At 41.1% G+C, this 20,939-nt stretch overlaps 1 protein-coding gene across 3 annotated transcripts in view; it reads right to left on the bottom strand.

Annotated features, from left to right (window-relative positions):
- The window catches only part of FYN (FYN proto-oncogene, Src family tyrosine kinase), a 276,468-nt gene extending 258,520 nt beyond the window's left edge, over nt 1–17,948 (bottom strand). For all 3 annotated transcript variants that reach the window (XM_063443505.1, XM_063443507.1, XM_063443506.1), the window contains exon 1: nt 17,389–17,948. The gene's annotated coding sequence lies outside the window, so the exon portion shown is untranslated. The remainder of the gene's footprint in view (nt 1–17,388) is intronic.
- Nucleotides 17,949–20,939: the final 2,991 nt, after the last annotated feature.

The raw sequence follows: 20,939 nt of genomic DNA, 5'->3' as shown, positions 1-20,939 counted from the left end.
TAGCTGTCAAATGATATTAAAGAAATTGTATCAGTCTGACAGGAATATGTTTCCCAAGGACCTATTTTGTCATCCATGTTGTAACAAAAATATGCCCACATACATTAGCTCATTGTAATTGCCTTTTTTTTTAACGTTAAGTGCTTCTGGTTAAAACAATAGATATTGCTTATTTCTTTTTATTTCCAATGTCATACCTTGCATGGATCAGACATTTTAAGCATTATCTAGAGAAACTAAATTATTCAAAAGGGAAAGGCTATGCGCGGATGTATATTTTCCATTAACTGAGAGCTGAAGCATTGCAGCTCAGCAGATTTGCAGAGAGATTTGTGAAATTCAACCTGCTACATAGAAGGGGAGGCGAACCTTTTCCGTTAATATGTTCCACCACAGACCACCCACATGCCACCCACATGTAAGAAAGGGGGAGCTGTTTCCACATACTCCTAACAAGGCTATAAATGTAAGCAATGCTCACACCAAACTGTCTACACTCAATTCTGCAAAGTGTGAAATTAAATATCCGCAATCTACCTAACCTCAAAGAGACCTACAGAGTGAAATGTATAGAGCTAGAGTCTATCTGACAAGATTTGCTTATTAAATAGCATTTTCCCATAGAAATCTATGTGAGTGCAGCTGTTAGTTAGAAGAGACTAATGTATTTTATTTTGTAACATCTAGCCCATATTTTGGCGTTACTTATGTTGCTTGTAGGACTATAAAAGAATTTAAAAAAGTGTCTTTATGTCCTGATCCGGACACTAGTGATGGAACAACAAGCGAAAATCACCCAGGATATTACCTACCGTTATGCCATATTAATGTTATTGTAAAAAAAATCAAAAATAAAAATCTGAGTATACAGAAATCACATATATACATTATATTACACAATGTTGTTTTATCAAAAATAACTATAGAAAATAAAACATACAGCAAGAAATATTAATTATAGTGTAACTATACAGTGAATATGTACAACTAGAATGTAAATAAGTCAGTGTGATTTTTAAACAGAAGGACAAAACAACTGAATGGAAATTTAGCTAACTAATCATTTTTCCAGTTTGGCTATTTAGGTCTTGCTCCTTCCTATCTCTACTGTCTCATATCTAACGATTCCCCTATCCATCCCATCCATCCCCTCTCCTCCATATGCTTTACCCCACCACATACTCATGTGTTTCTTCATGATTACATTTATTTATAATCCTAGCTTCCTACTACTGGAACCAGTTCACTCCCCGATAACCCAGCTCTGTCTCTTCCTTTCCAAAACTGCTGAAGATTCTATTTTTAATAAAATCCTTCCCATATATTCCATAGCTCATCGCCATATTGGTTCCTCCCTTTCTAACATATCATTCTTCCCAATACCCCAAGTTCCATACATGTGTCACTTTCACCCTGATGAATATACCCACCAACTGTAACTCAGTTGTGATGATTAACATTATCCTCTTGTTCTATGTAAAAGTTTTGTTCTGTAATATATTATAACCAATGTTCTATAAGTTCCAATTAGGCAACCTGTAAAGGACCCTGCAAACGTGCACTAAATAGGAATTATTAAATAAAAACATAGAATTATACATCAAGTCATTCTGTTCCTTGAATTCAAAAAAGTCAAGAAAAAATAGTACAAAAGAAATCGACCTTCCACAGCAACATTGCTAGGCTGCTACCTTTGCAAAAGTAATTGTGGAGTGTTTCCTCTCGGTTTCAATGACATCACTCAGTACAAGAGAAAATGGCTGCAGTGTCCAAAAATATAGACATTTCAATTACTGATCAGAGGTAAAATAAATAAAATTTGAAAGAAAATTAATAGTTTTTTCATTTTGATAATTCCTTATTAGAATAAATTGAATTTTTTTTGTGATGCATTAAACGTGTATTTAATATCTACAAATAAGGTACATTTAGGGGGCGGGGCCGGACCGCCATGCGGAGCAGTCGCAAGATGGTGCAGCTCCTGCAGAATCTCTGGTTTTACCGCACAAAGACGACTTGAAAAGTGCCTGACAGCGATGATCCAGTGCAGCAAGCCACCCTGGTTCCGAGGAGAGGCTTGCTGCAAAGTTCTAGTCCCTCGGAGGGGCGCTCTCCGTCGTCCACGATGGGGACCGCTCGGGCGGTGAGTAGAGCAGACGGCCGCTGCCCTGCTATCCTGCCCACCAGCGGTCAGAGCGAAGCACAAAGCTGGGTGGAGCTGGCCCTGTCCTCCCCCCTCTGGACCGGGGGGGTGATCCCGGTCCCCACCCGAACCCTGCCGGCATGCAGCAACATCGGCACTCCAGGCTGTGACGGAGAGGCCCCAATCCTCAAGGGCCGTAATCAAAATGGCGGAGACCGCATGCCGAGTCACCCGAGAAGCGCTCACCTCACAGTGGCAGCAGGCCGGCATGAGCCATATGGGAACTGGCGGTCACCTGCAAAGACCCATCTGGAGCCTGGCAAAACTGGCGGAGAAGCCGGAGCCACCTCAGGCCGACACAACCAGCACCACAAGCAACCACTCACCTAAACACCACCACCGGCCTAACTCAAAGAGGAAGCAGTGAATCTCCAGCTGTACCGCGCAAGACACACATGGACACGACGAGACTACGGGGACTTACCTCCCGCCCGAGACAGGCACTTGAAGGAACCGCAAGTACACCAATAAGGGACTTTTACTATACCTAACACAGCGGTTCCTGGGCCCTTACCCTTCTGCCACTTTTAAGCTACCCAATGGGGTCTCCTGGCACAAAGCCGTCGACTATCACCTTGCCGGACTGGGGGCCACCCGGGGTGGAAAGAATCAAATTGCAATTACACATGTTTTAGCGAAGATGCCTTAACCTATATACACTAGACGTGCTAGTTAACTTAGTGCCTAGGCTATATTCTTTAATTGCAATAATTAATCTAAGAGATCTGTTAATCTTAATATGAATATAAAGCGACACATATCTGTGAATCAAACTACTACTACTTTAACTTGTCTGTATAAGCATGAGAAAATATCCTGTTTATATAACTACTAAAAAAGTGCAATGTCATTAATGCCATGTAACAATGCGTGTTTGCAAACTTGAATGCACCAGCTACTGTGGCAGTGCAAATTCACATGTTAACCTTATGCACGAACAAAAATAAAGAATTAAAAAAAAAAAAAAAAAAAGGTACATTTAAGTGAATTAAACCACAGAAAAGCTACATATAGAAGGTTTTGTTGATGAAAAGAAAAAGAACATGCTGGGCTTGTGGGTATGTTCTGAAACAGATTGTTTGGCATCAATTCTAAGTAAAATGGAATTAAGGAAACCATTTAAAGTAAACGAAAAAATGAATTCTATCTGATTTTTAGGCAGTAAGTCCAGCAGAGCCACTGTGTGTATACACTGTGTGTATATATGAAAAGTAGTTTTTTTCCTAAAAGTCGTATGGTTTGAAAAAATGGTCAAGTTCAACATATAATTTTTTCTGCTTATGATTCCAAAGAACGCAAATACCCAATGTAAATAAACTGATTTCCGAATATGGCGATAAAGATCTGTTAGATGAGTTCACCAAGCCAAAAACCCAAATGCACGTTGAGTTCCAATGGAGAGTGTTACTCAGTTAAGGGAGAACGCATTACTTACCAGAATTTATAATAGTACTAATCCTGTATATTTAACAAATATGTGTTTTATAAGGTCTGAGAAATAAAATTAATTGTAGAAATTTACATGGCTGTTTTGAACTCATCATGGGACTAAGTGTCTCCCTTTTGACTCCCCGTCAAATCATTGTTATAAGTTGTACCCTTTTCCCTAATTGAAAAAAAGAACATATATCTAAAAAAGAAAGACTTAACATAAACTATGTTTCTGCTTCTCCTGTGCCCTGGCTGTGCCAGGAATCGGGACTGAACTGTGTTTTGGTATCAATTACTGAATATTTATTAAATGTGTTAAAGAAATAATAAAGCAATGGAAACAGACTCCCTAAAATACCTGGGAATACACTTGACAGCAGACCCAAGCAAGCTACATGCGGCAAACTACATACTGATGTTCCGAATTCTGATAAGGGACTTAGAAAAATGGACGGACAAACCCATCTCTTGGATAGGATGGATCCATTCCGTCAAGATGAATATTCTCCCACGCATCCTCTTCTTATTCCAGGCGTTACCCAAACGCATTACAAAAACACAATGAGCAATAGGGAAATTTATATGGCATAACAAAATACATAGGATCTCCAGACAGGTACTGTACAGGAGGAAGGACCGAGGTGGGCTGGGCCTGCCGAATCTTTATTTTTATTACCTTGCATCTCAACTGACACTGACGGTGGTTATGTGGCACTCTCCCCCGGATGAATGGAAATGGGTTGACATTGAGGCTCTCATGGTGGGATCAGACCTCCCCCAGTTCGCGATGTGGGTACTGTGGGAACACAGACCATTGATCAGGGTGACATGCCCAGCAATACTGAATGCACTACGTATATGGGACGCGACAAACATTGAATATGGCCTGGCCTCTTCACTGTCCCCATTAATGCCACTGTTCCGTAACAGAGCCTTCCTTCCGGGTTTGGCAGCGAGGGAGTTCCACAATCTAGAAAGGGTAGGCCTCCAAAGGATTAACCACATGTTTCAGGGGGGAATAATAGTACAGTTTGACGATCTTAAGCAACACTATCATCTAACACCTTCAGACTTCTTCAGAAACGTGCAACTTAGGGATTTCTCTAGCTGACCTCACATTAAAGCAGCGGCCAATGACCTTTTATGAGAGGCTGTGCGCAAAAGGGACGGCACCTGAAGGATTAATAACGCTGCTGTATGGCCACCTTAGCTCCGAAAACACAGAGTGGGGTAGATTGTCTAACACCGACCAGTGGGAACGGGACCTAGAGGGTATTGAATGGCAATGGCAAGGTTCTAGAGGGTATTGAATGGCAATAGGGAAATTTGGGAAGCAAACAAAAATACATCAATGTGCGTGACACTTCAGGAGCAGTCGTGGAAAACTATGTTCCGGTGGTACACCACACCAGTGAAGCTCTTAAGAATGCACAAAATAAGCACAGATGACTGTTGGAGGGGCTGCGGAAATAGAGGAACATATAAACACATGTGGTGGGAATGCCCAATTATAAATAGATTCTGGAAATCGGTCGAGAACTTAGTGCAACAGATCTTTAATAGATCACCAGCACTAGACCCCTGGGTATAACTGCTGAATAGGTCACTAGAGGGGTGGACCAGGATGGAGCAGAAACTACTGCATAAGATTACTTTAAGCACGCGCAGAGCGATAGCTACAACGTGGCTGTTGCTGGAGAGCCCGAACTTCGCGGGAGTAATTCCCAGGATCAAGGATAACAAACCGATGGATGATCTAACTGCTAGGGTAAAAGGTACCAAGGTAGTGTTCCAAAGAATATGGGAACCCTGGGATAACAGCCCACTGGGATAGGATAGAGAACAAGGGGAGACCTGCAAGGGGCCGGGAGGCAAGAGGAGGCATGACAGATAGTCGCCCTAGACAGTGGCAACAGGATCGCAGTACAGATACAAGTGAAGAGGGGCCGTCCTTCGCCGCGCGTGCCCACGCCCCCTCATCTCTTTCTAAATGTCTATCTTTTACTTTCTTTCCTTTTCTCATATTCCTTCACTAGTATCCCATGCTTTACATGGGACCATGCATACGCTGGGTACGAAGGGCCGAACTAAAAGGCTGTATAAACATGGTAGCTATAGAATGTGAGGCAAAACAAATGGTACAATTTAAGAAGTACGCAATGGGTATTAGTTTTTTTGTCATTTTTAGTTCATTTCTCTTAAAAAATATAAAATAATCCTTGGTGGACACTAGATTTGAGCTAAGAAAGAATATCTATCACGTAATGGAATAATTTAATGTATAACAAAGTAGATATGTTTGATTCGTACAGTAGGCTTTTGCACAAGCCGACATGCTAAAACGTTTGTCTTACTGTTCCTGCCAAGATGAAAAAAAAAAAGAAATAATAAAGCATCACATGAAAATATGACTAACACAAATCATAGATCATTTTCAATGTTTTTTTGGTGGTTTAAGTTCCAGAGAAGTGAAGGCTCCATTTTAATAGGGAAGAACTGGGACTTTTATTAGGCCATTGTAGGGTTGGTAACAAACCGACAAACTTGAATTTTTCATCTTAAAAAAAGAGCTTGCCAAACCATTACAAAAAGATGTCTAAACGATATCATAGACGGTATTTTGACAATGTCCAATGCGATGAGAAATTATGTGTAACTTGTACATGTTATGTGTATATGCTTTTATGAACAAAAGATTCTGTACCTACATCAAAATGTCAAAATGTTGTTATTCATGCATTTTGTTATGCAAAAACAAATAAAATGCAAGAGTTAAAAAAACAAAAGTCCTATTTCTTGAGGACTCTATAAACATGCAGATACATTTGTTTTGATAAATAATGATCATACCAAATGACTGTAGGAATATGTTCGACTTGCTTCAGAATCTAAGCAGGTCTCACATATTTTCTAAGTGTGCTGAAGGACACCCCTGTTGTGTTTTTCAGGACGTATTTTAAAGACGTCTTTTTGGCTGCATCAAAAAAAGTCCCTATGAGGTATCGCTGTAACGCTGCTTAGGCTTGTATCACTGCCTGTTAAATAAACATTGTAGACCAGGTTGCTACATCTGAAACAAAATAAGCCACCTGTCTTTTTACAGCTATGGGCATGTCTTTGAGATGATGCCAAACCATGCTGGGACTGTTTCCCAGTACCATTCAGTTTGATTTTCACTTCCATGGCTTTTCTGCCGCAGTGATCACTGAATCTGTGCTGTCGTACTGAATGATAAAATCACAAAGGAAGTTGCCAGTTTCTAGCAGCAAGCACAGTGGATACTAAAATGTTCAAGACTGACACTTCCTGCAATGAAATGGTCATGAATGGACAGAAGACTGAGTTTGGCAGAAACAGCAGCACATAGCTCGACTTATGCTTTCAGCCGTCTAATGCTGCTATTGCACTTTCTAGCTCACAGCCTAGTGCTACACTACAATCGCTGTGAATTTTTTATCCTTTTTTTGAGCATGCAATTTGGAAAATGGATTAAACAAAGGAGGTGCAGCTAGCCACAATTAATTAGACCATTGTTATACAGAATTGTATAATGCCCACATTACGTCTGCAGAGTGTGATCGGTGCTAACTTTTGTTATGTTTTGTCGGCATAGCAAATATACAAAGTAGATAATGATTTTATCTTTATAAAATATTAATGGGGGGGGGGAGGGCAATGGCAGAGCCGCTTTAAACGTGAAATTCACAGTGGTTCGTTCACTGTGAAAAACAATGTATAATATTTTTTGTGGATACAATAAATGAGGCAGATTGAAATTATGGTTGAATATTTACATATTAAAAATGGCAATATCGATACAGTCCATAATTTCCATAGAAGTAAAATGAGGTTGTGTTGCTGAGGGGTTGAAATGAACATAATAAGAAAAAAGCGAGGAGAAAGAGAAGAGTAGATTTATCTTTTTGTGGCATGTTTCCAGCATTTTGTTAAATGTTAAAGGAACACTGTAGTCACCCAGACCTTTTCATCTCATTGAAGTGGACTGGGTACAGTGTCCCTGTCTTCCTAACCCTACAGCTGAAAACACTGCAGTTTCATGGAAACTGCAAAGGTTTACATTGCATGGTTAATACTGCCTCTAGTGTTGTTCTACCAGACAGCCACTAGAGGTGCTTCCTGCAGTTTCACAGAGTTTAACTCTGAAAAGATACTGGACATGCTAATGCTTTGCATGAGGACTTCCAGCGTCTTGTAAAACCCCATAGGAAAACATTGATTGTGGAAGGCACATGCACATTCGATTCCCCCTCGCAATGAGGTTGGAGGAGGCGGAGATGGAGCAAGTGAGTTTAAAGTGGTTTTAACCCTTTGAATTCCACAGTGGAGGGCAGAGGGGCACAATAGTGTTAGGAACACGATTATACCTTTCTATTCTTAACACTAAACTGTTCCTTTAATATGATAATTAAATTTTTTTTATAGTTAGTACACAAGAGAGGTTGATTTGTATGCAAATCAATCTCATACTTTACAACTGCCGGTCCACTTGGCATAGCTCTGAATGCGGCAGGTTAATTTGCGTATCCTATATTGAAGGTTACTGGATTAAAAATGAAAATAATTTCACACTTATGTATATAACATCCCACATGCTTTCAGATTTATGTGTAAAACAATCTACGGTATATACAGGTTTTATAATCTGTAAAAAGTAGAAAAAAGCAGGACCCCAACAGGTCCACTTTAAATCCCAACTAACATGAACTGAGAGGAAGCAAACATTACTTTTAGAGTGCAGGTATACCGAATGGTTGAAAATAGCGAGCAGTATCAAATAAAATAGAATTTTACAAAGCATCGATCAACCAGAGGTGCACAACGCCAACATGATTTCTGGATTACACCTGTGACATTAAATCCAGGAATTTCTTTCAAATAAAAATAATAGAGTGCACCAAATCACCTATAGATTACAAATACAAAACCACACTTTTCTGACTGCAGGGAGAGATCTTCCATTAATTACATGTGCGAAAAGGTTCTTTCACAGCATGAATGGTATCTATCTCCGAATGGATTCTCCAGTCTGTTTTGGATTAAAGCAGAGGGGTTCCAGACAGGGGAAAAAACTTGCAAAACATCTTTATAAATATATTTTAATGGATAGACACAGCCATGGATGAACATGTGCATGTCACAGCATAAACTCTCTCATAAAAAGCTATAAGACATAGTTTCAAAAATAGCAGGGTATTGATTATATGCTGTGCACGCCCCTTGTGTACTAACTCCATACTATTACTTGTACTACTAGGAAGGTAAAATAGAGGATATATGTATTTCTTTTAAATGTATTTGAAAGATTTAGTAATCCCAATCCAGTTCAATGCCAGCCAGACATGACCAGGGCAGATTGTATAATGTCTCCACTATAAACTTTCTCTATGCTGACTGCCAGGTGCAGAGGACAAGCTTATAACAATGGTAGGAGGCAATATGGATGCACCAAGCTGCAAGACAAAGATGTGTGGATTTCTACATTTAAAGATACACTATAGTCACCAGGACCACCACAGCTTAATGCAGGCTTTTTAATGTACACACTGCCCTTTCAAGGGAAAGGCAGTGTTATCATTGCTGGCTTGTTACACGGACACTCGGACGGTCACTAAAGGTGCTTCCAAGTCCAGTGCTGCAGAGTGTGCAGCCCCTACATTCAGTGTCGCCACACTCTGCATGGAGGCGCTGAACATTCCCTATAGCGATGCACTGATTCAATGCATCTCTATGAGAAGATGCTAGTTGGCGCAGCGTTTTGCTGCCCATGCACAATAGCCTCCCAATGCTCTCCTATGGATCATCAAGGTTTTTTTTTTGTATATATTTCTCACATTTGAATTAATGCTGTGTACTTGCATGTTGTGCTTTGAGTGCACCCACAGAAAGCGTAATTGAACATTTTCTGCCTTAATTAGTATACCAATAAAATAAATAGCAGCACTCTAGGTCAGCGGCATAATAAAAAAAGTCATTCAATTAAAACACACAGCATGACACAGACAGACACACTCCCACTGACATACATACTTGTTGCTACCTGTGTGAGTGGGTGGGCAGACTGATAGGTGCCCCTCCCGTTCTGTGCCCTCTTTTGCCCCCTGTCCTCCAGTGTGCTTTTTAGCCCCTTCCCCTCCTGTGCCCTTATGTAGCACCCTCCCTGTGCCCTCTTTAGCCACCTCCCTTCCGATTTGTACCCTCTTTAGCCCATTTTGTGCTCATCTTTGGCCCCTCTCCCCTTCCTGTGACCTCTTAGCCCCCTCCCCTCCTGTGCCCTTTGTCCCCCCCCCCTCCTGTGCTCACCTTCCAGCCCAGCCAGCCTCTTTTGGCCCCTCTCCCCTTCCTGTGACCTCTTAGCCCCCTCCCCTCCTGTGCCCTTTGCCCCCCCCCCTCCTGTGCTCACCTTCCAGCCCAGCCAGCCTCTTTTGTCCCCTCTCCCCTTCCTGTGACCTCTTAGCCCCCTCCCCTCCTGTGCCCTTTGCCCCCCCCTCCTGTGCTCACCTTCCAGCCCAGCCAGCCTCTTTTGGCCCCTCGCCCCTTCCTGTGACCCCTTTGTCCCCCCCCCCCCTCCCCTGTGCTCACCTTCCAGCCCAGCCAGCCTTCCTGAAGCTCTTCTTGCGGCCGCAGGGGAAGCTCTTCTGGCGGCCGCAGGGGAAGCTCTTCTGGCGGCCGCTGAGGGAGCAGGCTCTTCTGGGGGAGCAGGCTGTTCTGTCTCTGCTCCCCCTCCCTCGCGTGCAGCTTAATGAGACCGGCGCCGGAATATGACATCATATTCCGGCCCCGGTCTCTTGCAAGCGCGCGAGGGAGGGGGAGAAGAGACAGAACAGCCTGCTCCCCCAGCGGCTGCCAGAAGAGCTTCCCCTGCGGCCGCAAGAAGAGCTTCCCCTGCGGCCGCAAGAAGAGCTTCCCCTGCGGCCGCCATCCAAGCTCTCCATGCGGCCGCAGGACACCCACATGTCTCCCCGGCCCCAGGTGCCGACGGCCCACTGGGAAATTTCCCGGTATCCCGGTGGGCCAGTCCGGCCCTGGTTAAACATGAATTCAACAATTGAAATAGTAATAGAATGACACACTTTTAATGGTGTGACTGGAAAAGGTTCATGGGGTCTGGGCTGTTGAAGGAATTTTAGGTGGTATAATGACTTGGTGATAGTGATGCGATTTAGGAAATTGAACAAGCCATTTACAACATATAGATCATGTTTAAGCAAACTAAATTAAGACATGTTTATTGTCATTTAACATTACTGTGACTTTAAGTGCAGTTTTGTGAGTTCTATTGCAATGGAACTCTGTGATATACTCATACACCACATATGACTATGAGATTTATTTATGGGGCACTGTGACATACTCATATGCCTTATATAACTGTGAGTTTGATTACTATGGAGCTTTGTGATACACACATTACATTTCTATGTGTTGTTTTGCTATGGAGCTCTGTGATACATATCACACATTAATGTGAGATTTATTGCTTTGGAGCCCTGTGATTTACTCATTTACCAATACTGTGCATCTGATTGCTATGGAGCTCTGTGATACACTTATACAGAGAAAACATTCAAAAAATGTTTAGGTCCCTCTTAAAGTGTCACACTTTAGAGCAGAGGTGCCCAAAAGGTAGATCCCCAGATGTTTTAGAACTACAGCTTCCATGCTGCTTTGCTGTTCTAGAGGTATTAAAAGCATCATGGGAGTTGTAGTTCTACAACATCTAGGGATCTTCCTTTTGGGCACCGCTGCTTTAGAGGCACAGATGTTTCACTTCATAGAATGCAGTGGTGCTAAAAATGAAAATATCAAATGGGGTCACTTTTCATATTTTTGTCCTATTTTTTTGTGGGTTCATTTTTGCGTGGGCAGTTTTTAGGATAGGATCGTTAGTTGGAGTTGTTTAAAATAGTTTCTTATTAGATGAATAAACCATGCAGATTTTTTTACATTTAGATTTTCAAACTGACATATATACGGTTTTAGGCAGTTTGCTAAATTGCTGTCATTTGAACTGTTAAGAGATCTTATTTCATGTCCACCTCTGGGGGTTCCTCTACAATTATTTTACTGGCAGTACACTCCATTACATCACAAATGGCAGCTCATTACCATGCGTTATATCATGGAAATCAGTCAGGGATGTCATATGTAACATAATTGAAAAAAAAAAAACGAAGGAAAAAAAAACCCATCTTGGTATATGGTGTATATGAGTATGTAAATACAGGGGATGGGATGCTATCATGTCATAATTTTGTTTTGCATCAATGATATAAAAAAATAAAATTATATATATATAATGGAAAAGGGAAGGAGTGTTTTCAATCAATGTTTACACATGAGGTGGCTGGATTTCGCAGCTACTGGGCATCGTGCGAGAAGATGAAGATTACATCTGTATAATCTCTCAGATTACATTGAATGACAGCTGATGAGAATCGTGAAGGCTTGCAATGAAGCAAGCAATTCACAAAGCAATTTGCTATTCTGACTTTCTTCTTTTGGGCCTTTTTAATATAGTCACCAGCACCACTACAGCTTAATGCATTGGCTCTGTTGTCTACAGTCTGTCCCTGCAGTGTTAGCACTGTAAACACTGCCTTTTAATGGAAAAGGCAATGTTTACATTGCTGCCTAGTAACATTTCTAGTGACAGTCACTCAGATGGCCACTAGTGGTGCTTCCTATCTCAGTGCTGCACAGTGTGCAGCACCTACATTCAGTGTCTCCTCTTTCAATGATAGAGCAGATGCTGATTGGCACATCATTATGCCACGCAGCACAATAGCCTACCAATGCTTTCCTATGGGAAAGCATCAAGTTGGCTGAGATCATCAAGATTGACAATCTCAGCCAAGGAGGCAGGGCACAGGGAGATACAAAATGTAAGAAAAATCAACTTCTAACTCCAAAGAGGGAAGGCGGTCACCTAAACAGTTAGTTTAACTCTATAATTTTAGGAATACATGTTTGTATCTCTGACAGTATAGTGTTCCTCTTACAAAGTAATCCCTATACTGCTATGACACCTCCAGTTTAATATAAAATAATCCCTAAAATTAGACTTGTATACATTGGAAAAATTCATTTAATCCGAAATTCATCCAGAACCCCCCCCACCCCCCCACCCAAAAAAACCCAAAAAAACAGTGTTCGTTCATATGGAGTTTTGGCTTCTCTAAATATCATCAATGCAAAATATTTGGGAAAATGATTCAGATGAACCAAAATGGCAGAACATTGGCCATTCAGTATGCTGCAAAATATAAAAATGACATATATGTATTCCAGTACACTGATTGCACATTTGTGGCCTGTCCCTTACCATCAATCTTTTTTCCAATTAATCATCTTTTTTTTTGCCGCTATGGACGTAACTCCAATCACGAAAAATATTAACATGGATGTCCATTCTCCAGTTCGTTACTTCACAACTCGTGGATTTGACTTTAGTTTTACAGAAATTGGAAGACCCCCGAAAAACGCCCAAAACTCAGATGAATCCCAGTTTGTTTAGTGTTATCTAAAACCATTTATAAACAGTTACCAAAAAAATTTTTTTTTTAAAAATGCCATTTTATATTATTCAAATCTGTCCTACATCAGTTTGCTATAGAACTCTATGGGCACACAAGAAGTAAGCAATGTGCACTGACAGTGAAGGTACAAATGGCTGCCAGTATGGCTCAAATAGCTTTTTTAAGGTCCTTTATTGTAAGTAAAACAAAAAATAACATATTTGAATTACAAATTGATTGCTATAAGTAACCAATGTAAATTGAAATTAAAAAAATAACCCACCCCCCCTTAAAAAACACACACACATAAGTAACATCTTATTATTAATAAAAACCGAGAATGTATTGAACAACTCCTCATACATATCACAAACATTCAAGGCTGGAAACTCTGTACCAGTCAGGAAAATGCATACCATTTTACATCCTGTTATACAATCACAACTTCCTAATTCCATAAAACTGCTCAAGAGTCATTGAAAATAAATAGACTGTCTGCTATAATGTTCCCATGCAAAATACCAGCTATATTATTAGATAGAGTCCCATTCGGTTGAATAAGTAAGTTAATTATGGCTGATGCTTCCTCTGTCAATATGTGTATTTCCTTGAAGACACAATCACAAATGCATTTATGATTTGGGCAAATTCTCCTTTTGGGGGGGATAAATAATTTCAATTTTTTGTGATGGAGCTTGATAAGTATTACCAAAACTGATCTATTACTTTAAAAAAATACTTGTGTTTTTTAGGGATATCTAGAGTGCCAAAGGTTGCTTACCCCTGCTCTATATGATATATTGTCTAAACGCTATGCAAATTGTAAATGTGCCTCTATCACAGCCAAAGCGCTCTTCAGAAAAATCAGTAATGTATCACATGACTCAGTAGGCCGAGAGCATGCACAATTCTAAATAACACTAATCTTAATCTATTTATTTAAACACACACACACCAGGAAACAATTCTACAGTTCTAACTTAAGGATATTTTGGTTTTTATTTTAATTCATATGAGTTAGTGTTTCCATTTAATGCTAACAAATGTTAACAAACAGGAAATATGACAGAAATATAGTAGTTTTTTTCTAAGACAATATTTTTTTTAATTTTCCAAGTGTGTTTCACTAATATTAACTGACTCAGGCTCTAGCTATATGTTTGTCGTGGGGCAGCTGTGTTTTTGTTTTGTTTTTTTCATATGAGCTGTAAGTCATATGCCATTTTCAATATCTATAGTGCATTCATTCTCAAAATGGCAGAGGCCTATTGTGTGTCTGACCTTTTAGTGCAATATGTACTGAAATTTGTATGTGGCTCAGCAATGGATATTATGACTTGCACAACTTTAGCATTTTAGTACTGTAATAGTTATTAAACTAATTTTAACCAATATTAAAAATTGAGGCGTTCAGATAGGCATAAGGGCTGCTCTCGGAAATCTTGTCTTTCTAATTTTATTTTTGTCTATCTAGAAAAAACCCTCCACTACTGTAAGGCATTCAATCACATAGAACTTCTACACACTACTGTAAGTCATTCAATCACAGAGAACTTTTACACACTACTGTAAGTCATTCAAATACAGAGAACTTCTACACACTACTGTAAGTCATTCAATCACAGAGAACTTCTACACTCTACTGTAAGTCATTCAATCACAGAGAACTTCTACACTCTACTGTAAGTCATTCAATCACAGATAACTTTTACACACTACTGTAAGTCTTTCAATCACAGAGAACTTCTACACTCTACTGTAAGTCATTAAATCACAGAGAACGTTTATTACACTAAGGTGAGAACTGTGGTGCAATGACAAGGGAACTGAATAATGTAGGTCAAAGTTGCTGAGATGGAAGTAGCTGATTTATCCAGTGTGGCTATATTGGCCTATCACAGGCATAGGCCGCAATATCACTCCAGATGTTGTGGACTACATCTCCCGTGATGCTCCCTTGCCTGTTCTTGAGAACTCCATTACCATCCTTTAAGGACTGAAGCAAGAATCTCTACATTGCCTTTCCCCCGTACCTTTGCTTGCATTTGAACAAGAAACAATAATCAGAGGTTCATCAGTCTATCTGCACCTCTCTGTGAACTTCAATATTTTGTTTTGAAATCATTTAGCTGAAGATGTATTAAACAGAATGCACTAACAGAGTGGTGCTCAAATGTTGACCCTCAGGATGCTGTTTAACTACACTTCCCATAGTTCTCTACAAGCCAATGGCTGCCATAGAGTTATGTGAACTGTAGTTCAACAATAGCTGGAGAGGCAAGAGCAGAAGGCCCTGATCGACCATAGTGTTAAGCTATACTAGCAAAGCAGATGTTGGTGCGGAAAGAACCAAAGGAGGTTGTAAAGGAAAAGTGGGACTGGAAAACATTACTTATCTAAAAGGAGGAAGGATGTGGGAGTTGATGAGTTTAAATACAAGCAGGAAAAGACAAGGTCTCAATAGATTGTTTTCAATGTTTTTCTTACAAGTTTTTTTTTCTCTGAAATTTACAATGTTGCCCATAGGATCCTAAATCTAAAATGCTACGGGTACTGTGACTACAGTGTTACATTTCATTTTAGAGTGCCAGCCACGTGGTATTAATCTGCTCTATAATATACATCAAAAAGCCCTTCTTTCTTAAAAAATTCAAGTTCCCCAGAAATCCAGGTTTAAGAAATGCTACTGGGGGAATAGAATTATTCAGATCTGCAGATAAAGAACATTCCTTGCACCCACCCTGGTGGGCAGATGTTTTAATCAACCTAAACAGGGATGGAAGTGATTTGCATGAATACCATCATCCACACTGCAGATGGGCAGTGGCACCAAAGCAGAAAAAAAATTATTAAAAACAAATAAAATCGTTGTTTTATATACCATCACACTGGGCATATTGGGGAGGGGGGTAGGTTTTGCAGTTAAATGAAAGAAGGCTTTGTCTGAAACATAGCTAGATTTATCTAGCACTGATTTTTTGTTCTTTTCCAGAATTAGTTACATGAAAATGAATATGAGGCTTGTGTGCAGTGCATATTCAGAGGCATTGTAAATGGGTTGTTCTTAACAGTGAAGGTTTATAGAGCCCATTGCCACAGTCTGCATGGAGAAAATACTGCAACGTGGTCCTTGTCTTTGCCATCAAAACCCATATAAATTGCCTGTGCCAACTGTGTCGCCAATGGCATTGAGCTATAACAGCATGCAGCATGTGTGTGTGTACTATATATATATACATACGAAATGTGAAAATATCTGTAAAACCTCTCTGTTTAAAACAACAAAAATCACAAACACAAGCCTGATACTGGCTGTTCTGTTATGCTACATTCAGAATGAAAATATCAGTAACTCCACTGATCCTGTCACATCCAAATGATAAATATAAAACATTCACAACATAGCTACTACTACTGGGTAATGGAGCGCAACATAAATCCTTGTACATCAGTATTCAACCTCCTGACAAATCTTTTCCTAATATTCTATTAATTGTGTTGTGCTTATAATAATTCTGATAATATAAGCCTGCTAATCACACATGTACATATAACCAAACATTATTTGTATGTGGATGTAAGAATGTATACTGCCTTGCCTGTGTGTTTTACACTATTCTTATTCAGATATATCTCCATCTCTCTATCTATACAATGAGAACGATGAAACAGAGTTTATGTATGTTTGTCATTTTATGTCCTCTATTCAGCCATGTACATATATGTGTGTACACCCTTTGAATGTAGCAGCATCCAGGCACCCTTGCCTATTGTATACGTTCACAAAGGAGATGGAACGAATGCACAACACACACATATAGCTTAGAACACACGATGATGGCAATCGGGGAACAATGAGGACAATAACCCACCCACAGACAGACACATCCCGCAGGGCCCAGGGATGCTCTGCACTGCCATTACTGCTACACACATTAAATCCCCCCCTGTGCATGGCACACAGAGCCCCCTATACACAGAGCTCTCAGTGCACATAGTATACACACAGAGCTCCCTGTACACACTGCACGCACAGAGCTCCCTGTGCAGTGTACACACACACATAGCTCCCTGTGCACAGTGTACACACACAGAGCTCCCTGTACACACTGCACGCACAGAGATCCCTATATACCGTGTACACACACAGAGCACCCTATACAAATGCACACACAGGGCCAGGGGAGCTGGGTAGGTCTGGGCAGACAGTGTCAGTACCTGCGGCAGCCGGCCTCGCTGGAGCTCTGTATTCACATCATCCTGCTGTGCTGTTGGTGCGGGTCTTGCAGTGTCAGTACCCGGCCGGGATAGGTAGTGTTTCTTGCTGTAGTAGGTTAGTGAGAGGCCAGGCATAGAGCAAACCCGGTCAAACAGCGGCTCTCACTGCCAGACGGTCCTGCGGTGTGACAGCACCAGTCAGTGCATAGAGAGGCCGGGTTACCCTGAACAGGAGCAGTGTGTGTGTGTGTGTGTGTGTGTGACAGCAGCACAGCCTCCTCCTCCTTCTCTTCTGTGTGTGACCAAGAGAGGGGGCTGCAGGGGCTGCTCACAGAGCTGGCTGCTTACTGCTGCTGGTGACTCCCTGCCTCCTGATCTGCTCCCCCTGCCCAGCTATGGCACACATCCACTGCCAGGGCTGGGAGGAAATCCCCAGATTACAGCACCAGCCTTACTGCTCACATTAAACCACAGGCTCCAAAGCTGCTCAATAAAGACTTTAGAAGAAAACAAATCAGTGGATTTCCCAAGCTCTTCCTAATTCCTTTTTTTGTGCCTGATTTTTTTTTGTGTGTGTTTTTTTTTTTTTTTTTTTATCTATCCCTGTATTGAGCAGATATCCAATCCCTGCATGCCATACTTGTTCAACCCACTACTAGGGAAGGTCTCCCTGATCCTCTAATACAGATTACTCCTCCCCTGATACTCACTGTGGACCACCAGACCTCCCCTTTTGTTTTTACCTCCTTCATGTCTGAACGCTAGGAGGTCCTAGCCTGTTTTTCATTGAGATCTACTGGATAGAGTTAGAATGTTGGTGAGATTCACAATATTCTCTGAACAATATTGTAATGTTTTCGTAGTGATCAGTTTAATTATATATATTCACAACACTAGCAATGACTAAATATAATATTTTTTTTTACAATATATATATATATATATTCATTCACACATGTAATAAAAATAGATGGGTATGTAAACAATTCCATTCACATATATGTAATGTTGCATTTTATGTACTGTTTTGAAATCAACAAACACACAGTGGCTGAAATGCCTCATACCTAAGTTTTGGAATAACATAGTTTGACAGACATAAAACCATCACATATTTGCCTGACTAACTGGATTTTCAAGGTGTGAGGTTTACTTTGTTATAAAGAAATGAGACACGCTGAATGCAGGAAATGCCACCCTTATTTTTTGTAAAAATATACATCTAGATTTAGGGCTCATTTCCAATTTTATTGGTAAATAACCCACCATAAACTATTGTTATTAAGGTTACACTCCAAGTACCATCGGCACTACAGCCTGTACCTAAGAAGGGAAGAGTAGGGCTATCACAACAAATAGATAGGCCAGGTCCTAGATTACAGGAAGGAAAGCAAGAGGTCACTGGGCCTTTTTGCGTGAGGAGCAAACTCAGAAAGGAGGGTCATGGCTTCTGATTAGATTTGTTTTTCAATTCATAACAATTCAGTGTTTAGAGGGGAACATCTTGCACTGGGCAACTTTGCTCACTATTTCTGTCACTGGTGGTGATAGCCACTGATAAAGTTGGCTGCTGGCCAGTGAAACTTTGTGACACAATTGGAAACAAGCCCTTAGAGTCTGTGGTAAAATGTACGTGTGACACAAAAGTCATTTAATTTTCCCATCAGTATACTTCAAAAGTATGACTGTGATTTCTTCTATGCGATCACCTCGGAAATCTTGAGCAAAAGATGCAGATGTTGAATGTCAAGAGGAAAATTCTAATCACATCTAAAGTGTGCACCAGATATACTTAAAAAGCCCTAACAAATGTAATCATTCTGGCGCCTCAGACCGCAAGCATTATATGTATGTTAAAGGAACACTCTGGGCACCATAACAAATTGCACTTCCTTACCCATATGGGTTAAGCCCTTCATGAATGGTTAAACCCAAAGTTGTGTCTCCAGCGCCACTCCTCTCTGTTCCCATCGACAACCGGTGTCTGAAATTCAGCTAGAGAAAGTATGGACTGCGGGGTACCCCTTGATTGACTTAGAACGGTCAGCTGGCATTCTAAGCCAATCAGTAGATCCCTATTCATTAAAAAGATACTAATTGGATTATAGCAGCATCACTCTAAACACCAAAACATCTTTAGCTTAAAGGACCACTCTAGTGCCAGGAAAACATACTCGTTTTCCTGGCACTAGAGTGCCCTGAGGGTGCCCCCACCCTCAGGGTCCCCCTCCCGCCCGGCTCTGGAAAGGGGAAAAGGGTTAAAACGTACCTTTTTCCAGCGCTGGGCGGGGAGATCTCTGCCTCCGATCCTCCTCCGTTCCGCCCCGTCGGCTGAATGCGCACACGCGACAAGAGCTGCGCACGCATTCAGCCGGTCGCATAGGAAAGCATTTACAATGCTTTGCTATGGACGCTTGCGTGCTCTCACTTTGATTTTCACAGTGAGAATCACGCAAGCGCCTCTAGCGGCTGTCAATGAGACAGCCACTAGAGGATTTGGGGGCAGGCTTAACCCATTAATAAACATAGCAGTTTCTCTGAAACTGCTATGTTTATAAAAAAATGGGTAAACCCTAGCTGGACCTGTCACCCAGACCACTTCATTAAGCTGAAGTGTTCTGGTTGCCTAGAGTGGTCCTTTAATGGTTTTGGTGTATAGATACCTGCATTGTGCAGTTTCATTGCTCAATTATCTGCCATTTGGGAGTTAAATCCCTTGTTTTTTCAGCCTTAGCCACATCTTCCTACACATTTTCTGAAAAAGTGCCAAATTTTTAGACATGTGCACCAATGAAATTTTTGTTTTCTATGAAAGATTTCGTTTTAAATAAAAATTGAATTCGTCAATCCCGAATTTTGTCTTCAAACCATTCGTTTTCGGACGAAAATCGTTAAAAATGTGTTCGTTTTCATCCATTAGGACGAAAACAGCACTGTGCGTGCGGAAAAAAAAAAAAAGCAAGGAGGGAGCCGGCATCTCTACCAGGTCACTATGATCCCCATATTAATAAATGGGAGGTTAAATCCTCCTGAATGCCCCTACTCGCGGGTTATATTGCCTTAACAAATTTAAAATTACAAGTGACTGGACAGCTATTGCTGCCCAGTTACTAGTGCAATAAATGGGGGTGGGGGGGGAGGGGGCTAGCACAGGTAAAATCCTGCTGCCCCTACCTGTGCCAGCCCCCTCCCCTCCCTGCAGTAGGGGCATGTCACTGAGTGGCTGCTCGCTGTCATTTAAATCAGTATTTTACATAGAAGTGAGTGAGAGCTATGGTAAGAGAGAGTACAATATGGACCCCCATATTGATAAAAAGGAGGTTAAACCCTCCCCAATGTCCCTACTGCATGCCGAGAGTAGGGGCATATCGCCTAAATCGAAATTTTAAAACACTAGTGACTGGGCGGCTATTGCTGCCCAGTCGCTAGTTAAATAAGGGGGGACCTGACACAGGTCCCCCCTTCCACCATGGTGGGTAACACACAAGTTAAAATGGGGGGGACATAGTGCTCCCCCCCTCGGTCCCCACCCATTGCATAATAATGTTAAC

Source organism: Pelobates fuscus, chromosome 2, assembly GCF_036172605.1.
Source record: "Pelobates fuscus isolate aPelFus1 chromosome 2, aPelFus1.pri, whole genome shotgun sequence".
Lineage (NCBI taxonomy): Eukaryota > Metazoa > Chordata > Amphibia > Anura > Pelobatidae > Pelobates > Pelobates fuscus.
This window is presented reverse-complemented; position numbering and strand designations above follow the sequence as displayed.